At 42.2% G+C, this 17098-nt stretch overlaps 1 protein-coding gene across 1 annotated transcript in view; it reads left to right on the top strand.

Moving 5' to 3' along the window:
• DTD1 (D-aminoacyl-tRNA deacylase 1) overlaps positions 1–5320 on the top strand; it is a 239097-nt gene extending 233777 nt beyond the window's left edge. The window contains exon 6 of the mRNA XM_004376431.2: positions 4425–5320. The gene's annotated coding sequence lies outside the window, so the exon portion shown is untranslated. The remainder of the gene's footprint in view (positions 1–4424) is intronic.
• Positions 5321–17098: the final 11778 nt, after the last annotated feature.

Here is a 17098-nt window from a genome sequence, read left to right as displayed (position 1 = left end):
GCAGGACCAGGCAGTGTTTTGTTCTGTTGTAAATAGGGTTGCTATGAGTCGGAACTGGCGGCACCTAAAAGCGACAACAAAATTAAATAAAATGAAAAATTCAGTTCCTCAGTTGCAGTGGCTACATTTCAAGTAGTCATTATGGAAGAGGCTGCAAGGCCCAGCTCACTATTGTTTACTTCCCCATTGCTAACTGCCACATTGTGTCATGATCTTTTTTTCTCCAGTCTCTACAAAAAGGTTTAAGATTAACCGATGTTCCTCCCTGGAGGGTAGAAAACAAGTGATAATGATCTAAGAATGAACAACCAAACAAAGCATCCATCTTGTGACAAGATGTAGCCAGATAATCCCCAAAGATGCCGCCAGAGAACTGCTAAGAATACCAGTAGAAGGTTAACTCATCTAAGACATCATTACCTCAAGGAGAAACTACCACGAAAGATCCATAATCCTGTCCCTATAAAAGACTTCAGCCGATCTCCAGTGGGGAAGATGGGTTTTTTGGAGGAATCTATTCCCCTCCGTCTCCTGATTTTGAGACCATCATCTGAACCACTATAAACTCTAAGACTGACATGGTTAAATATATATTGACATATATGAGAGGTAGATGGGGGGAGATGTATGACAAAAAGTAAAATCCAGTTCTCCTAATTTTTGCCCTAAGAGTTTCTTCCTTCTACTTTCAGATAACATTTTTTTTCCTGCTTGTTTTCTTGCATTACATCAAGATGTCTTTTCTTAATTAGGAAATCTAATCACTCCTCCTATATTCTCATCAGTCAAGTTAAAACTGTCAATACTTTGACAGTTAGATGGAGGGCTCACTGGTCCCTATAGGAATGCTAGATGGTCAGAATGAACCCTTCACTGATAACACTGACTTCCTAGCAACACTCACGTTAATGCATAGAATCGCCTTGCTTTTCTAGGTGAATGAATTTAGATTAGATTCCCAGCTGTGACCTAAAATAAATACGTAAGTGAAAGCTCGGTTCTCTTGACAGTGATCTGGAGAGAGGTTCCCTAGAGTGTGTGTCCTCAGTCAGCACTTATGTCTTGTGGTTCTTGATCACCATGAAGCCAGAAGCCGATCATCTAGAAGACAGCATCTCTGACAGACTGTTTTTAATAAACAAGCTGTTGAGGGATTCCTGACTTCTGGTTCTGGGCTGCCTCACTGACGGAGTTCTCCACTGTCCCCAGTGTTTGAAGGCAGTACAAGAGAACCACCCCAGCAGCTGGAGGAAGCCTCTGGTCCCTGTACTTCCTTTATAAGGCCGTGAAATTGTGAGCTAATTGATCAGGCACTTCTTCCCACTGCTTGCCAGGTGTCCCAGCCTGCAGGTCGTGTCTGCCCTCAGATGATTCACCTGGCCTACAGAAACATCACAGGAATGCATTTTGAGATAGACATCATTCACTCAGCACCTCTTAGAGGAAGGCACATTACCCTCATCCATGGTTTCTAAATCTCAAGCCTCAGTGGACCCCTCTTTTCTAGAGCATTGTGTGTTCATCAGCTTGAACATGACTTCTGGTCAGCTCTTCTCATCTGGCAGGTGGACCTTGATGATGGCTTCCTCCCACTTACCTCATTCATTCTTCCAGCTTTGTGAGCTTCCCAGTCTCCAGCTACTTCCAGATACTAGGCAGCAACCTCGTCCCTAGGTTTTTCTATGGTTATGTTCAAGAAATGAGAAGAAATATTTTTAGAAAATGAGATTGGAAATAGAGAGCAGCATCGACTGACCAATCTGCATATCATGGTGGGGCATAGCCTTCAGCTAGAACAGTGATCTTGCAAGCAGTTTGGGAGCTAATCGCTCACAATACTCAAGTTGCCCATTTTTAGTGTAGAAAAATAGTGCACTTCTGATCTCCCATTAGGACTCTCAGTAGTAGCACAGTTAATTTTGGAGGCATTAAACCCGTTAACCCATTGCCATCAAGTTGATTCCAACTCATAGTGACCCTATAGGACAGAGTAGAAAAGCCCCATAGAGTTTCCAAGGAGTGCCTGGTGGATTTGAACTGCTGATCTTTTGGTTAGCAGCCGTAGCACTTAACTTCTACACCACCAGGGTTTCCTCTGGAGGCATACTTAGTTGTAAACCCTTTAGGTTAGGTGCTTTCTAACGTCCCTATGCCTGAGTGGTTTATCTGAAAACTTTTAGAACCCCTGGGCTGAAACTTCTCAGGATCTTTTCCAGTTCTGTGATACTCTAGTAGTGAATAGGAATTCCTAAATTATTGTTCTCTTGTAAAATTTCTTTTCAAAGCCATTTTATTACAAAATTAATGCTCATTCATTATAGAAAATTTAAAAAATTCCAGAATGCTCAAAGAAGAAAATAAAAAGCATCTGCCGTTTCCCAAATCTAAGACAACCGTTATTAACATAATGCTTTTATAATATTTTTTCTATGCAGATAACTCCATCTCTCTCTAATTTTACAAAGTTGGGGGCCTCTGTATATACTGTGTAACCTGTTTTTATCATTTAACAGAATATCATGAACATTTTCTAAGTCATTTATTCTTCCATAATAAACTTTATAATTTCCATCAGCACATCAAACATTTGAAGCATAAATTTATTATCCCAAAGCATTATAACATGTAAAATATTTAATAGAAGTGGAAAAGAACAATGTATTCAGCCAGTATCCCAAACCTCATTTTAAGTTCAAAAACAAAGGTTTTATCTGTGCCAAGATGATGTGGTTCTCTAAAGGTCAACGTGGGAACTAATTTTAGGATTCCGCTTCTTGGTAGAGCAAGTGGAGAAGGAGTATTAATAGGCCCAGGTTCTTAAGTTTGGGTTAACTTCTTGACTAAAATATGGGTGCAAATGGGTTGCTTTTTTTTTTTTTTTTTTTTTAACTTAAAAATGGAAGTAATATATGGTCTCTAGGAATTTCTTTATGTATTTCCCATCACTAATGGTCCCTGGTGGTCTTTTAGATATCTCTTAGGAAGTAGTGCAGGACTGTAACAGGTAGGTTTTGAAGCATGGGCCTCCTTGGAAGGGTAGGCCTCAGGGGAGTTTCCAAACCTTGTATGGTTCTGGGTGGAACTTTTCATGGCTCACTGAACTTCCAAATAGCCTTACTTGTGATGGCCCAGAGGCCTTGATATCAAGCTGGGGCCTAGGAATGGGAGGCTATTAATTCCATCTAGGTACCTCCTCGTAATCTTAGGAAGTATGTTTACAGAAATGATATCACCATGGACATACCTTCTGCTAGCAGAATCTTTTTGCTTTTACTGAAGTCCATCTGATTAGAATTTAGATCTAAGGGAATAAAAACTATTCTGTTAAGCTTTGAGATTTAGTTAAACTCTTAGGTAACAGATTCCTGCTACCTAAAGAGTTTTGGCAAGATCAGCTGGTTTGTGTTGTAGCCTTAGAATTACAAAGGGAAACCTGAGACACTTGGACATTTTATGACCTCTGTTCATTTTATGTCCAAGAACCAACCATTTTAAAATCTCAATATATTAATATCCCAAGAATAAGCATTTGGTTTATTCTTTGCCCCTCTGCTTTCTTTGGGGTCCCTACCCCTCTGTCTCACTCATTTTCAAAAGAATTTGGAAATGAGACTTTCATATCTTTTGTGAGGGAATTTTCCATTTCACCTAAATTGTCAGATTTGTGGGCAAAAAGTTGTTTCTGATACATCCTTATAATTCTTTTAATGTCTGTAAGATCTGTTGTGATGTTGCCTTTTTCATTCTTGGTGTTGTAATTTGTACCTTCTGTTTTTTTTTCTTGGTCACTCTGGCTAGAGATTTATCAATTTTATTGAGCTTTTCATTTCTTTTCTTTTTTTTTTCCTGTTTTAAATTTCATTGGTTTCTGTTCTTCATCGTTATTATTTTCTTCCTTCTGCTTGCTTTGGGCTTAATTTGCTCTTATTATTTTAGTTTCCTAAGGTGGAAACTCAGATTATTGATTTGACAGCTTCCTTTTTAATACAAAATTTAATGCTATTATTTTTCTTGTAAGCACTGCCTTAACTGAGTATCAAAAATTTTGATTTGTTGTATTTTAATTCACTTCAAAGTATTTTCTGATTTGCCTCGTGACTTTGATGCATGAGCCCTCAAAGAAAGTACATGTAAGTGTGTTGCTTAATTTCCAGATAATTAATTTGGTGTCTTTTTGACTCTAAGAATGGAGTCCTGATAAACTGGGGACTCTTTGATGAGAAGATACTTGGAGTTACACATGATAACATGCAGATTTTTCTCAGTCAAGGGAAACATTGTCATGTTACTGTCATTGTATGAACTTGAAAGGATATCTTCAGCTATTTTGCTATGCTTGGTTTGCTATTTTTTTCTTAATAGGATGTAAAGACACAAATATTGGGACCTTTCTGAGTAATATGTCTTATCTTTATTCTTTTTAGTGCATTATCATTGGGCAGAAATGGATCCTGAAAAATTCTTAAAAGATGTTCAGCACCTACACTGCTTTAAGGATTTGGAAGTGAAACATGAAGAGGAAAACAGAAATAAGAAATTGGGAAACTGACTAACCCTGCAAAAAAGCAACCAAAGGAACGTTAGCATTTTCTGTTGTTGCCATGGTCCAGTAGAGGCAGCGGGTCCTGCCGATCTGGAGGAGGGCACCTGTTGCATTTCTCCCAGCTTCAGAAATGCACCTGGCAGCAGGGCACACGCACGCCTCCCCCACAGAAAGGCTTCGTTGGTTCCTACAATGCCTTGGCTTGACTTTGGAGCAGGCTGGTACAACATCATTTGTCACTGAATCTTCCTTTCTCACTGTGGTATATTTCCATGTGTCTGTGATGGTGTCAGACACGCTCATGCTGTCCACGTTCTTTGTAGCACTGATTCATAAGCCAGGGCCAGTGTGAAGGTGTAAAGGAAATAATCATCAATCGTAATGTATTGTGTGAGACCTCTGCATCTTGTAAGTTTTCTTTTTTCTAAAAAGAAATAGTAATAAAATCCCAAACCTCAACAAACCACCTTATTATTTAACAAATCCTGCTGTGTTTCTGCTTAATGATGTTGTCTATAGAATACATGTTTGACCACTCTCAGTATATATCTACACTTCTTTTCAAATAACCCTCTTGCAGAAGGCCCTCCCTGAGCAACCTGCACAGGTCTGATTCCACGGTGAGAGCTGACCTATCATAATTTACAGTTGATAACATTTTACTTGGAAATGAGATGGCAGGAAATTGGAGAGTAGATGGGAAAGAAACCCAGTTTTGGAATGCCAGATGATCAAGACGAAGTGTGACTGGTACATCTGGTTTATCCACCTTTGGGAAGTGGGAGAAAGGTTAAACCTGTATAAATTCCCTTTATCTAGGAGTTTTGTGGTTGACCATATATACAAGCCAGTATCCCCCCCCCCCCAGTTATGTAAAGAAAGAACCAAATCCTGCCAAAGCAGTCTCTCAGTTAAATTTTAATTTACTGGTGACATATCTAAGGAGCTTGGGTGGCGCAAGTGGTTTTCGATCAGATGCTAACCTAAAGATTGGCAGTTCAAACCCACCCAGAGTCTCCGTGGAAGAAAAGCCTGGCAGATTGCTTCCGTAAAGATTACAGCTAAGAAAACCCTATGAAGCAGTTCTGCCCTGTAACACAAGGGGTTGCCATGAGTCAGGGCTGGCGCCATGGCAGCTCACAACAGTAACAGCAGCACATCTGTAGTGGCAATTTTTGGCATTATGTAATGTTATTATATAATGCTTACGTAAGTAGAGTCTTCCCCCTTGACTTATTTATTGCCTAACTACAGAAGAGAAATCCTTTCTTGGTATTTTTGTAATGCTAAACCTCTGTTCATCTGTGACCTTTACAATAACTTCTGAGCCCCTCTAGTCTGACCCAGTTGTCGACTTCAAAGGAAAACATGGTTAGAAAATGTAAAAAAAAAAAAAAAACGCTCAGATCATATCTCCAGTGTGCATCCAAATACTTGGAGTATGGAGCTGGAAAGGGGTTTGCTGGATTGCTTTATTCTGAATCAGTACAGATGGACCAGTGTAACTGATGATAGTTGAACTTCTAGATGTGAAATCATTACACCCCAGAATGCGAATCTCTGGTCAGCTCTCCCTGCGCTATGGGCAGTGGGGGCCAAGAAGCTGTTCTCTTTGAGCTATCTATGTGATAGTTTACAGAGTGAATTCACATTTACTTAAGCATTGTTTGAATCTGCATTTTGTAACCTCAGCTATGGGGTTGTGGGCTTCCTGAACAGAATTTCATACATTCCCTGCCACCGCATTTTATCACCACTAGTTAATGTTTGATAGCAGCTGTAGCCTGTCCTTGTGGTAATGGGTAATGAGGACCCACAGAGGGAGAGCCTGACATGTGGGCAGCGATAAAATGATAACACCCTCATCACCCACAGCCTAGTGCCTGGATCCCACTTTAAAAGGACATGGACAAATTGGAGCGTGAGCAGAGTCCTGTGGTCAGGTTGTTGAAGGGTCTGGAAACCATAGAGGAAGGAGAGCTGAAGGAGCTGCGGCTATTTACACTGGAAGACAGACAAACAAACCTCTTTTAGAATATTTGAAAGGCACAGAAGTGACACTGGGTCAGGGACCAAAATAGGAACATTGGGTATAAGTGGAAATAACGTAGATGAAGGCTTGATATAAGGTAAAGCCTTCTAACAACGCTATTCAAAAATGTATGGCAGTGTTGGGATAGTTTGGTCGCCAGAGGTATTTAAGCAGAAGCACTGAGCCTGCTTATGTGAGGGGAGAGCTTTTCTTTTAATTAATTAATTAACTAGTTAATTTAAAAATCATCCTTCCCTCATAGTAGGCAAGGAACTTGGTTAAGTGTCAGAAAATGCTTACTACTTTTGTAGTGCTGGATTGAAGGAAGCTTTCCCATCATCCTGAAGGTCATTTTCAGTCCTAGGAACAGAGAAGAAAACAGTGTATATACTGCAGACTGGCTCGAGAGGTTGCCGGGACAGATCTAACCACAGGGCAAGGTTAAAAGAAAATGAAAGCTCAAGAAGGAGCCCCATGACAGCCACAGCTGGTTATGGTTAATTTCCACCTCCCACTTCCCACCCTGCCTTGCTCACTGTCCTTCTGAAGGTCATTCCCAACTATTAACCGTAAGACTAATGGCTAAAATTAGATTTTGGGTTCAGCGCTACTTGCAGAGTATAAAATTATCAGTCTTTACATCCCTCCTAACATCACCAACTCCTGCTTTCTGCTTATTTCTGAGCTTGTTGTTTCCTGCCCACTAAGCCATCAGTTATAATGACAATGGGTGAGGAGAACTGGACCATGTATGGCTTTTCTGAGAACTTTGGCAGCTCACATGCCCAGTACTTTAAACAGAGTGTCGTGCCGATAACACTGGTACGAGGGCCCGTTTAATCTTGCCTCCCGTGATTTACTTTACAGGAGACCGAACTCTTGTGGTTGCACAGAACAGGGCCCAAATAAAGGCATCTTCTGGGGCCAGGTGCCCCACAGCACCGCCACCTGGCTGGTGGGCCTGGAGAAGGCCTTGTTCTCCATCCACCAAGCTGTGTCCAGGCTCATAGATGAGTGCCAACTGGTGCGTGGAGAATTTGGCTTTTTGTCAATTCAGTCGTAGCTCCACAAATGCCACCTTTCACCTGGCATGGTGTCATTCTAGTAACTAGCCAGCAAGGTGATCCTTTCTGTTGAACTGATTGGTCAGATTCTCTGTCCTTCTTCAGACGAGCACTTTCAGAAGTGCTCCCAACTTTTGCAATTCATTGTTGATTTGGACCTTTGAAAAACAGAGCTAAAGAACCTCATCTTGGAAGACATGGAATAATGTCAGAAGTAGGTGCCCTGTCAGTAGTCTTAGAGAGGAAGATGGGCACTGCTGTTCTGGGGGTGATCTGCCTTCCACACACGCTACTGTTTTCATTTTTCTCCTGGAGTATGAATGCCTGTGCCCCACATTTTTAGAGGTTCTGGAAAACAAAAGCTTCAAGTTCCAATAAGGAAGTGTCTCTTAGTGATGATATTTTACATTTGTTTTGTTAAATTGATTTTGGATAATACAGTAAAACCTGTAAAAGCTGGAACCTGTGTAAGGTGGAAACCTGTCAGAGAAGGAAAACTCAAATATTTTCCACTAAAACGAGCGGTAGAAAAGAGGTAACACTGCACCATGTCAAAGTTGGAAAACTTGTGAGGCCCGGAAAAAGAAGGCCGTACCGTTGAGTTCCAGGTGTCACAGGTTTCACTGTGTATTTCACATTTGTAGGGGGCCTTAAAATAACTTCCGTTGGTTTCGGATCTTCCCTGACAGGTCAGTGAGTTAGAGGCACAGTCCTCGAGCAGGAGCTGTATTAGGGGGTGAGTCTATTGAAAAAGCATCAACTGACAGCCCCCTACCCCACCTGCCACAGGGAGATGGGCTTGGACCAACTGGGGAGGGTCAAACAACAGGTGCAGGAGTCTAAAGGTGTGCGAGGAGGGGTGGGTCCAAGACTTGCCCCAAGTCAGTAGGGTTGGATGTGGGGAGAAGGGAGTGGAGGACCATGGAAAGAAACCAACCCCTAGAGGGATGCAGGGACCAACTAGGGGAGGTCTGGGAAGTCACCATCAGGAGCCCTCTCTCCCCGCCTTCTCCAGCCTGGCTTGTTCTGGTCACCAGTTCTTGTGCAGCGTGGCTGAGAGTGATGCTGAGAACAGTGTGGCTCTGCAGATGTGGTATGGCCTGTGCCGAGGCCCTGCGATTGGACTACGGTGTCTGTTGACGGCCAAGGGGTTGCACAGACTTGGGTTGACTCCTGTTTGCTTGCCGCAGGACCTTGGGATAGTTTATTGATTTAGCTTTTGGGGCTTCCATTTCCTCATCTGTAAACACAAGACAGTAATAGCCACGTGGAGGGGATGTAAGGGTTCAGCGGGAGGATGCACCACAGCAGTTAGACAGTGCCTGGCACGTGGTGAATGGAAGTTCATGCAGTCACTGTTGCTGCGTTAGTGCAGCTTGAAGTGACATCAACTGCCTTCTCTCAGCAGCTCCAGCACATCTTGGCTCACGCGGAGGCTGCAGGTAACTAACCCCCCAGGTTTATTCCCCTATAAACCACTGCAGCCAGTGAAGAGCCCAAGTGAAGAATTTCATCATATCCTGTTGGGCTCAGCCCATGGTTCTTGCGTATTGAAGTGTTTCAAATGTCATGTCAGCTATTCCCCCCAGCATGTGTCATCTTCAGGCATGTTTTCTCTATCTTTAACCCCTCAAAAAACAAAAACCAAACCCATTGCCGTCAAGTCGATTTTGACTCATAGTGACCATATAGAACAGAGCAGAACTGCCCATAGGGCTTCTTAGGAGTGGCTAGTGGATTTGAACTGCCGACCTCTTGGTTAGGAGCCTAACACTTAACCACTGTACCACCAGGGCTCTGTCTTTACCCAAGTCTTGGCTAAAGAAGATAAGCAGGATAGAGGTGAGCTCTCCATTAGAAATCTTTCAGATCAGTAGATACATTATATTTTCGTTCACCTCATGTCCCTCCTTCCCACATTGCCTGTTCTTGCTAAAATCAGGCTATACTGTTTCCCCAGTATTTTGGTGATTAATTCAGTGATCTGGTCAGAAAAAGTAATAGTATAGCGCAAAGCATTATTGGTGAACTCATACTGGCTTCCAGTGATCAGAGCCTTCTCCACAGGCGCATAGTCATCTGTTTGATCATCTTTTCTAGGGATCCACATCAAACTGGCCTGTCTGTACTGTCTGGAATCCATCTTTTTGAAATTGGGATTTTTGATATGTTTGGTATCTGTCCCCTCTCTTCAGAATGTTTTTCAGTTACCGGTTATCGGTGACTTTGGTTCTGCATCACATCTTAAAGTTGTTTCAGAACTTATGAAGCTTCATTCAGAGATCCTAGTAACCCTGTCTCCTCACCTACGTGGAACTTCAAGTCCCCTTTAATGATGTTTATTTGCTTTTTTGAGTCTGAAATATTTGTCTTACAGGAGTAGATAAAATAAGTTTGAGCACTTAACCACAGCCAAAAGCTATTCTCAGCCCTCACATGTATCAAGTCTTGTAATCACCACAACCATTCATCACTCCCATTTTACAGTTGAGAAAACAGACTTAGGTGAAGTAACCTCAAGAACTTGAAGAGTAGGAGACTTCACCCTGTTTACCAGTAACCACTCAGCCTGCCACAGTGTCATGGGTGCTGGCAAACACAGGAGATGCCTAATGCCATCAGCTCTGTCTTAGTCATCTAGTGCTGCTGTAACAGAAATACCACAAGTCGATGGTTTTAATGAAGAGAAGTTAGAAGTTAATTTCCTCACAGTTAAAGTAGGCTAAAAGTCCAAATTCAGGGCATCAGCTCCAGGGGAAGGCTTTTCCTCTCTGTCAGCCTTCTTCTCTTCGGTGTTCCCCCGGACTAGAAGCTTCTCTGCGCAGGGACCCTGGTCCAAAGGACAAGTTCTGCTCCCTGAACTGCTTTCTTGATGGTATAAGGTCCCCCTGTCGCTCTGCTCACTTCTGTCTTTTATATCTCAAGAGATGCCTCAGGACACAATCCAGTCTTATAGACTGAGTCCTGCCTTACTAACACAACTGCCACCCATCCTCCCTCATTAACATCATAGAGGCAGGATTTACAACACATAGGAAAATCACACAGTACCAGGAATCATGGCCCAGCCAAACTGACACACACATTTTTTGGGGGACATAATTCAATCCTTGACAAGCTCCTTCCACAATCAGCTCTTTTGTACTTCCTCATGATCTCACTCTGAACCAGATTCTCTTTCTAATCCCCTTTCTTGCCCCTCTTTCCTTCCATCTGTGCTGGATCCCTCCAGATCCGTCTGTCTGGCTTCTGCCCTGCTTGGCCTGACAGGCCAGCCATGGACTTGCTCTCTGGCTTCTTGTTGGTCTGGCCATTGGGAGGAGCCAGCAGGTGATGCCAGGTGTTGCTTCCCATCTCCTCCCCTCCATGCTGTGAACAGTGGAAGTGCCCTCTTCTGCTTCCTCAGAAGGGCCACTGGCTGGGCCAGTGGCCCTTTGCTGCTGCTAGGGCACCTCTCCACCCTTGCTGGCTGCCCTCAGCGCGCCCCTGCACTAATCCCTGAGCATCCTTATCCCACCTGCTCCTGGACTCTGACTATGCACCGCTGTCCAGCAGTCCTTCATGGCCTGGTGGCTATGCCTACCTGCAAGGCACAGTGTTTTCCTTCCTGTTTAAAATGGAAGTCCCTTCATTACTCGTGGAGTCCCCACGTGACACAAATGGTTAAATGCTCAACTACTGACCGAAAGGTGGGTGGTTTGCTTCAGAAGTAAGGCCTAGCAATCTGCTTTTGAAATGTTATGGCCTTGAAAACCCTATGGACTCCATGGTCGCCTCCTGTTTCCTGGCCACCTTCTAGAGTTTTCCCTCCCCAGAACACCTGCGTGGCGGCCATCTTACTGTGCAAATCACATGTAAGCCCTGCTTCCTCGTAGCTTGGTGAGCCAGATCTGAGAAACTTCCTCCTGGCTCCTTGCGCTGCACATTGCAATGAAGTTACTTTCTCTTTCTCAAAGACAGGTGTCCAGATAATTGGCAAGTCTGAGCGCTTAGGCAAGGACCCACCTTTCTGGGTTCAGTAGCAAAGCCACCTAGCCACATGTGACCAAATGAATTAAAATCCAGGTCTCAGTCGCATTAGCCACATTTCAAGTGCTCAACAACCACACGTAACTAGCAGCTACCATATTAGACGGTGTGGTATAGAATATTTCCATCAGAGGAAGACCCTCAACAATATGGATTGACGCAGTGGCTGCAACAATGGGCTTAAACATAGAAATGATTGCGAGGATGGCACAGCACTGGGCAGTGTTTCGTTCTGTCGTATGTAGGGTCACTATGAGTTGGAACCAACTAGACAGCACCTAACAACAACCGTCATCCCAGAAACCTGCAAGGACAGCACTGCCAGGTTTCCTGTGACTGCAGAACCTCCATCTCATACCAACAGGCAAAGCAAGTGAGGCTGGTGAGCATGATCCTGGCAGGCCTGCTCTCCTAGGAAGACCAGAAAACAACAAAAACCGATTGTCTTGGAGTTGACTCTGACTCATGGTGCTCCCATATGTGTAGAGTAGAACTATGCTCCATAGGGTTTTCTTTCCTAAATTTTATTTCTTTTGTTGTTGTTGAGAATATACACAGCAAAACATACACCAGTTCAACAGTTTCTACATGTACAATTTAGTGACATTTATTACATTCTTTGAATTGTGCAACCATTCTCACCCTCCTTTTCTGAGTTGTTCCTCCTCTATTAACATAAAGTCACTGGCCCCTAAAGTTCCTATGTAATTTTTCAGTTTGCTGGGGTCAGTTTCATTCCATATAGATAGTTGTTAAAAAAGCATAATGCTCAAGGCGGACCTTTTTTCTAGTCAAGCTAAACTATTGTTTGGTTTTAAAAAGACTTCAGGGAATATTTTTGGTTTAATGTTTAAAGATTATCTCAGGGCAATAGTTTCAGGGGTTCATTGAGGCTCCATGGCTCCAGAAATTCTAGAGGCCATGAGAATTAGAAGTTCTGTTCTGCATTTTCCCTCTTTTGGTCAGGATTCTTCTATGGAATCTTTGATCAAAATGTTTAGTAATGGTAGCCGGGCACCATCCAGTTTTGATTTCATGGCAAAGGAGGCAATTGGTCATGGAGGCAATTCGCCACATATATTCCATATTCTTCTCCTTTTCCTGACTCTCCTTTCTCCTCTGTTGCTTCAGGAGAATGGAGACCAATTGTTATGCCTTGGATGGCTACTAGCAAGCTTTTAAGACTCCAGGCATTACTTAATGAACTAGGAAATAGAACAGAAGCGCTAAACACGTTATTAGGCCAATTAACTAGAATGTCCCATGAAACCATGACTCTAAACCTCCAAACCAAGGAAACAAATCCCATGAGATGTTTGGTTGTATATAAGCAACCTCAGTGGCTGTTCTTTTTTCTTTTGTAAATTTATCTATCACACAACTTTTGCCAATTAAACTTTTTACAGGTGTACAACTTACTGGCAGCAATTACAATAATTGGCTGTGCAACCCTACCCTTAATTGATGCAATTTTTCATCACCATTAACCCCCCTTTACCCTCTCCCACAACCGGTAACAACTAATGAACTTTGGTCTCTGTACACTTCCCTTGTCTTGTCTTTTTATATGACTGAGGTCATACGATATTTGTCCTTTAGTGATTGGCTTATTTTGCTCAACATAATGTCTTCAAGCTCCCCATACAGTAACATGTATCAAGACTTCATTTCTCCTGCTGGCTGAGTAGTATTCCATTGTATGTATGTACCACATTTTGTTTATCTGTTCATCTGTTTATGAACATTTAGGTTATTTCCACCTTTTGGCTATTATGAATAGTGCTGCAGCGCACTCTGAGTCTCAGCTTTCAAGTCTTTTGGGTATATACCTAGAAGTAGAATTGCTGAGTCATATGGTAGTTCTATTTTTAGTTTTTCAAGCAATTGCCACTGTTTTCCATAATGGCTGTACCGTTTTGCATTCTCACCAGCCATGGATAAGGGTTCCAATTTCCCCACGTCTTTGTTAACATTTATTATTTTCTGGTTTATCTTAGCCATTCTTGTTGTAGTTGTTGTTAGGTGCTGTCGAGTCGATTCCTACTCATAGCGACCCTATGCACAACAGAACAAAACACTGCCCAGTCCTGCGCCTTCCTCACAATTGTTGCTATGCTTGAGCCCATTGTTGCAGCCACTGTGTCAATCCATCTCGTTGAGGGTCTCCCTCCTTTTTGCTGACTGTCTACTTTACCAAGAATGATGTCCTTCTCCAGGGACTGATCCCTCCTGATAACATGTCCACAGTATGTGAGATGTAGTCTCGCCATCCTTGCTTCTAATGAGCATTCTGGTTGTACTTCTCCCAAGACAGATATGTTCGTTCTTTTGGCAGTCCATGGTATATGCAGTATTCTTTGCCAACACCACAATTCAAATGTGTCAATTCTTCTTCAGTCTTCCTTATTCATTGTCCAGCTTTCCCAAGCATATGAGGCAATTGAAAACACCATGGCTTGGGTCAGGCATACCTTAGTCCTCAAGGTGACATCTTTGCTTTTCAACACTTTAAAGAGGTCTTTTGCAGCCAATTTGCCCAATGCAATGCGTGTTTTGATTTCTTGACTGCTGCTTCCATGGGTGTTGATCGTGGATCCAAGTTAAAGGAAATCCTTGACAACCTCAGTCTTTTCTCTGTTTATCATGATGTTGCTTATTGGTCCAGTTGTGAGGATTTGTGTTTTCTTTATGTTGAGGTGTAGTCCATACTGAAGGCTATGGTCTTTGATCTTCATCAGTAAGTGCTTAAAGTCCTCTTCACTTTCAACAAGCAAGGTTGTGTCATCTGCATAATGAAAGTTGTTAATGAGTCTTCCTCCAATCCTGATGCCATGTTCTTATTCATACAGCCCAGCTTCTCAGATTATTTGCTCAGCATACAGACTGAATAAGTATGGTGAAAGGATATAACCCTGACACACAACTTTCGTGACTTTAAACCATGCAGTGTCCCCTTGTTCTGTTCGAACGACTGCCTCTTGATCCATGTACAGATTCCTCAATAGCACAATTAAGTGTTCTGGAATTCCCATTCTCCCCAATGTTATCTATAATTTGTTATGATCCACACAGTTGAATGCCTTTGCATACCAATAAAACACAGGTAAACATCTTCCTGGTATTCTCTGCTTTCTGCTTTCTGACATCAGCAATGATATCCCTGGTTCCATGTTGTCTTCTAAATCTGGCTTGAATTTCTGGCAGTTCCCTGTCAATATGCTGCTGCAGCCACTTTTGAATGATCTTCAGCAAAATTTTCTTGCATGTGATATTAGTGATATTGTTCAATAATTTGCCCATTCAGTTGGATCACCTTTCTTGGGAATAGACAAATATGAATCTCTTCCAGTCAGTTGGCCAGGTAGCTGTCCTCCAAATATCTTGGCGTAGACGAGTGAGCACTGGAATTGCTGCATCCATTTGTTGAAACATCTCAATTGATATTCTGTCAATTCCTGGAGCCTTGTTTTTTGCAAATGCTTTCAGTGCGGCTTGGACTTCTTCCTTCAGTACCATCGGTTCCTGATCATATGTTACGTCCTGAAATGGTTAAACGTCGACCAATTCTTTTTGGTATAGTGTCTCTGTGTATTCCTTGCATCTTCTTTCGATGCTTCCTGCGTCCTTTAATATTTTCCCCGTAGAGTCCTTCAGTATTGCAAATCGAGGCTTAAATTTTTTCTTCAGTTCTTTCAGCTTGAGAATTGCTGAGAATGTTCTTCCCTTTTGGTTTTCTATCTCCAGGTCTTTGCACATGCCATCATAATACTTTACTTTGTCTTCTCGAGCCACCCTTTGAAGTCTTCTGTTCAGCTCTTTTACTTCATCATGTTTCCTTTTGCTTTAGCTACTGGATGATCAAAAGCAAGTTTCAGAATCTCTTTCTGACATCCATTTAGGTCTTTTCTTTCTCTCTTGTCTTTTTAATGACTTCTTGCTTTCTTCATGTATGATGTCCTTGATGTCATTCCACAACTCGTCTGGTCTTCGGTCATTGGTGTTCAATGCGTCAAATCTATTCTTAAGATGGTCTCTAAATTTAGGTGGGATATACTCAAGGTCGTACTTTGGCTTTCATGGACTTGTTCCAATTTTCTTCAGTTTCAACTTGAACTTGCATATGAGTAATTGATGGTCTGATCCGCAGTCGGCCCCTGGCCTTGTTCTGACTGATGATATTGAACTTTTCCATCGTCTCTTTCTACAGATGTAGTCGATTTGATTGCTGTGTATTCCGTCTGGCAAGGTCCATGTGTATAGTCGCCATTTATGTTGTTGAAAAAAGGTATTTGCAATGAAGAAGTCGTTGGTCTTGCAAAATTCAATCATGCAATTTCCGGCATCATTTCTATCACCAAGGCCATATTCCAACTGCAAATCCTTCTTCTTTGTTTCCAACTTCTGCATTCCAATCACTAGTAATTATCAGTGCATCCTGATTGCATGTGTGATCAATTTCAGATTGCAGAAGTTTGTAAAATTTGGCCTTAGTGGTCAGTGGGTAAATTGGAATAATTCGTATTAACTGGTCTTCCTTGTAGGAGTATAGATATTATCCTATCACTGACAGTGTTGTACTTCAGGATAGATCTTGAAATGTTCTTTTTGATGATGAATGCAATACCATTCAAGCTGTCATTCCCGGCATAGTAGACCATATGATTGTCCGTTTCAAAATGACCAATACCAGTCCATTTCAGCTCACTAATGCCTAGGATATGGATCTTTAAGTGTTCCATTTCATTTTTGATGATTTCAAATTTTCCTACATTCATGCTTTGTATATTCCAGGTTCCAATTATTGATGGATGTTTGCAGCTGTTTCTTCTCATTTTGAGTCGTGCCAGTCAGCAAATGAAGGTCCCAAAAGCTTGACTCCATCCATGTCATTAAGATTGGCTCCACTCTGAGGCGGCAACTCTTCCCTAGTCGTTTTTTGAGTGCTTTCCAACCTGAGGGGCTCATCTTCCAGCAGTATATCAGACAATGTTCCCCTGCTATTCATAAAGTTTTCACTGGCTAATTTTTTTCAGTAGTAGACCGCCAGGTCCTTCTTCATAGTCTGTCTTAGTCTGGAAGCTCAGCTGAAACCTGTCCGCCATGGGTGACCTTGCTGGTATTTGAATACCAGTAGCATAGTTTTCAGCATCACATCACAGCAACACACAAACCCCCACAGTACAACAAACTGACAGAAGCATAAGAGCTAGCCATCCTAGTGGGAATGAAATGGTATCTCATCGTGGTTTTGATTTGCATCTCTCTGATGGCTAATGATGCTGAGCATCTTTTTATGTGTTTGGTGCCATTTGAGTGTCCTCTTTGGGGAGATGTCTATTCAAATCCTTTGCCCATTTTATGATTGGGTTATTTTTCTTTTTGTTCTTAAGTTGTCAAAGTTTTATGTATATTTTAGTTATTAGATTCTGG

Source organism: Trichechus manatus, unplaced genomic scaffold (assembly GCF_000243295.1).
Source record: "Trichechus manatus latirostris isolate Lorelei unplaced genomic scaffold, TriManLat1.0 scaffold00042, whole genome shotgun sequence".
Lineage (NCBI taxonomy): Eukaryota > Metazoa > Chordata > Mammalia > Sirenia > Trichechidae > Trichechus > Trichechus manatus.
Note: the sequence above shows the minus strand (reverse complement) of the source record. Positions and strands in the feature narration are given on the sequence as shown.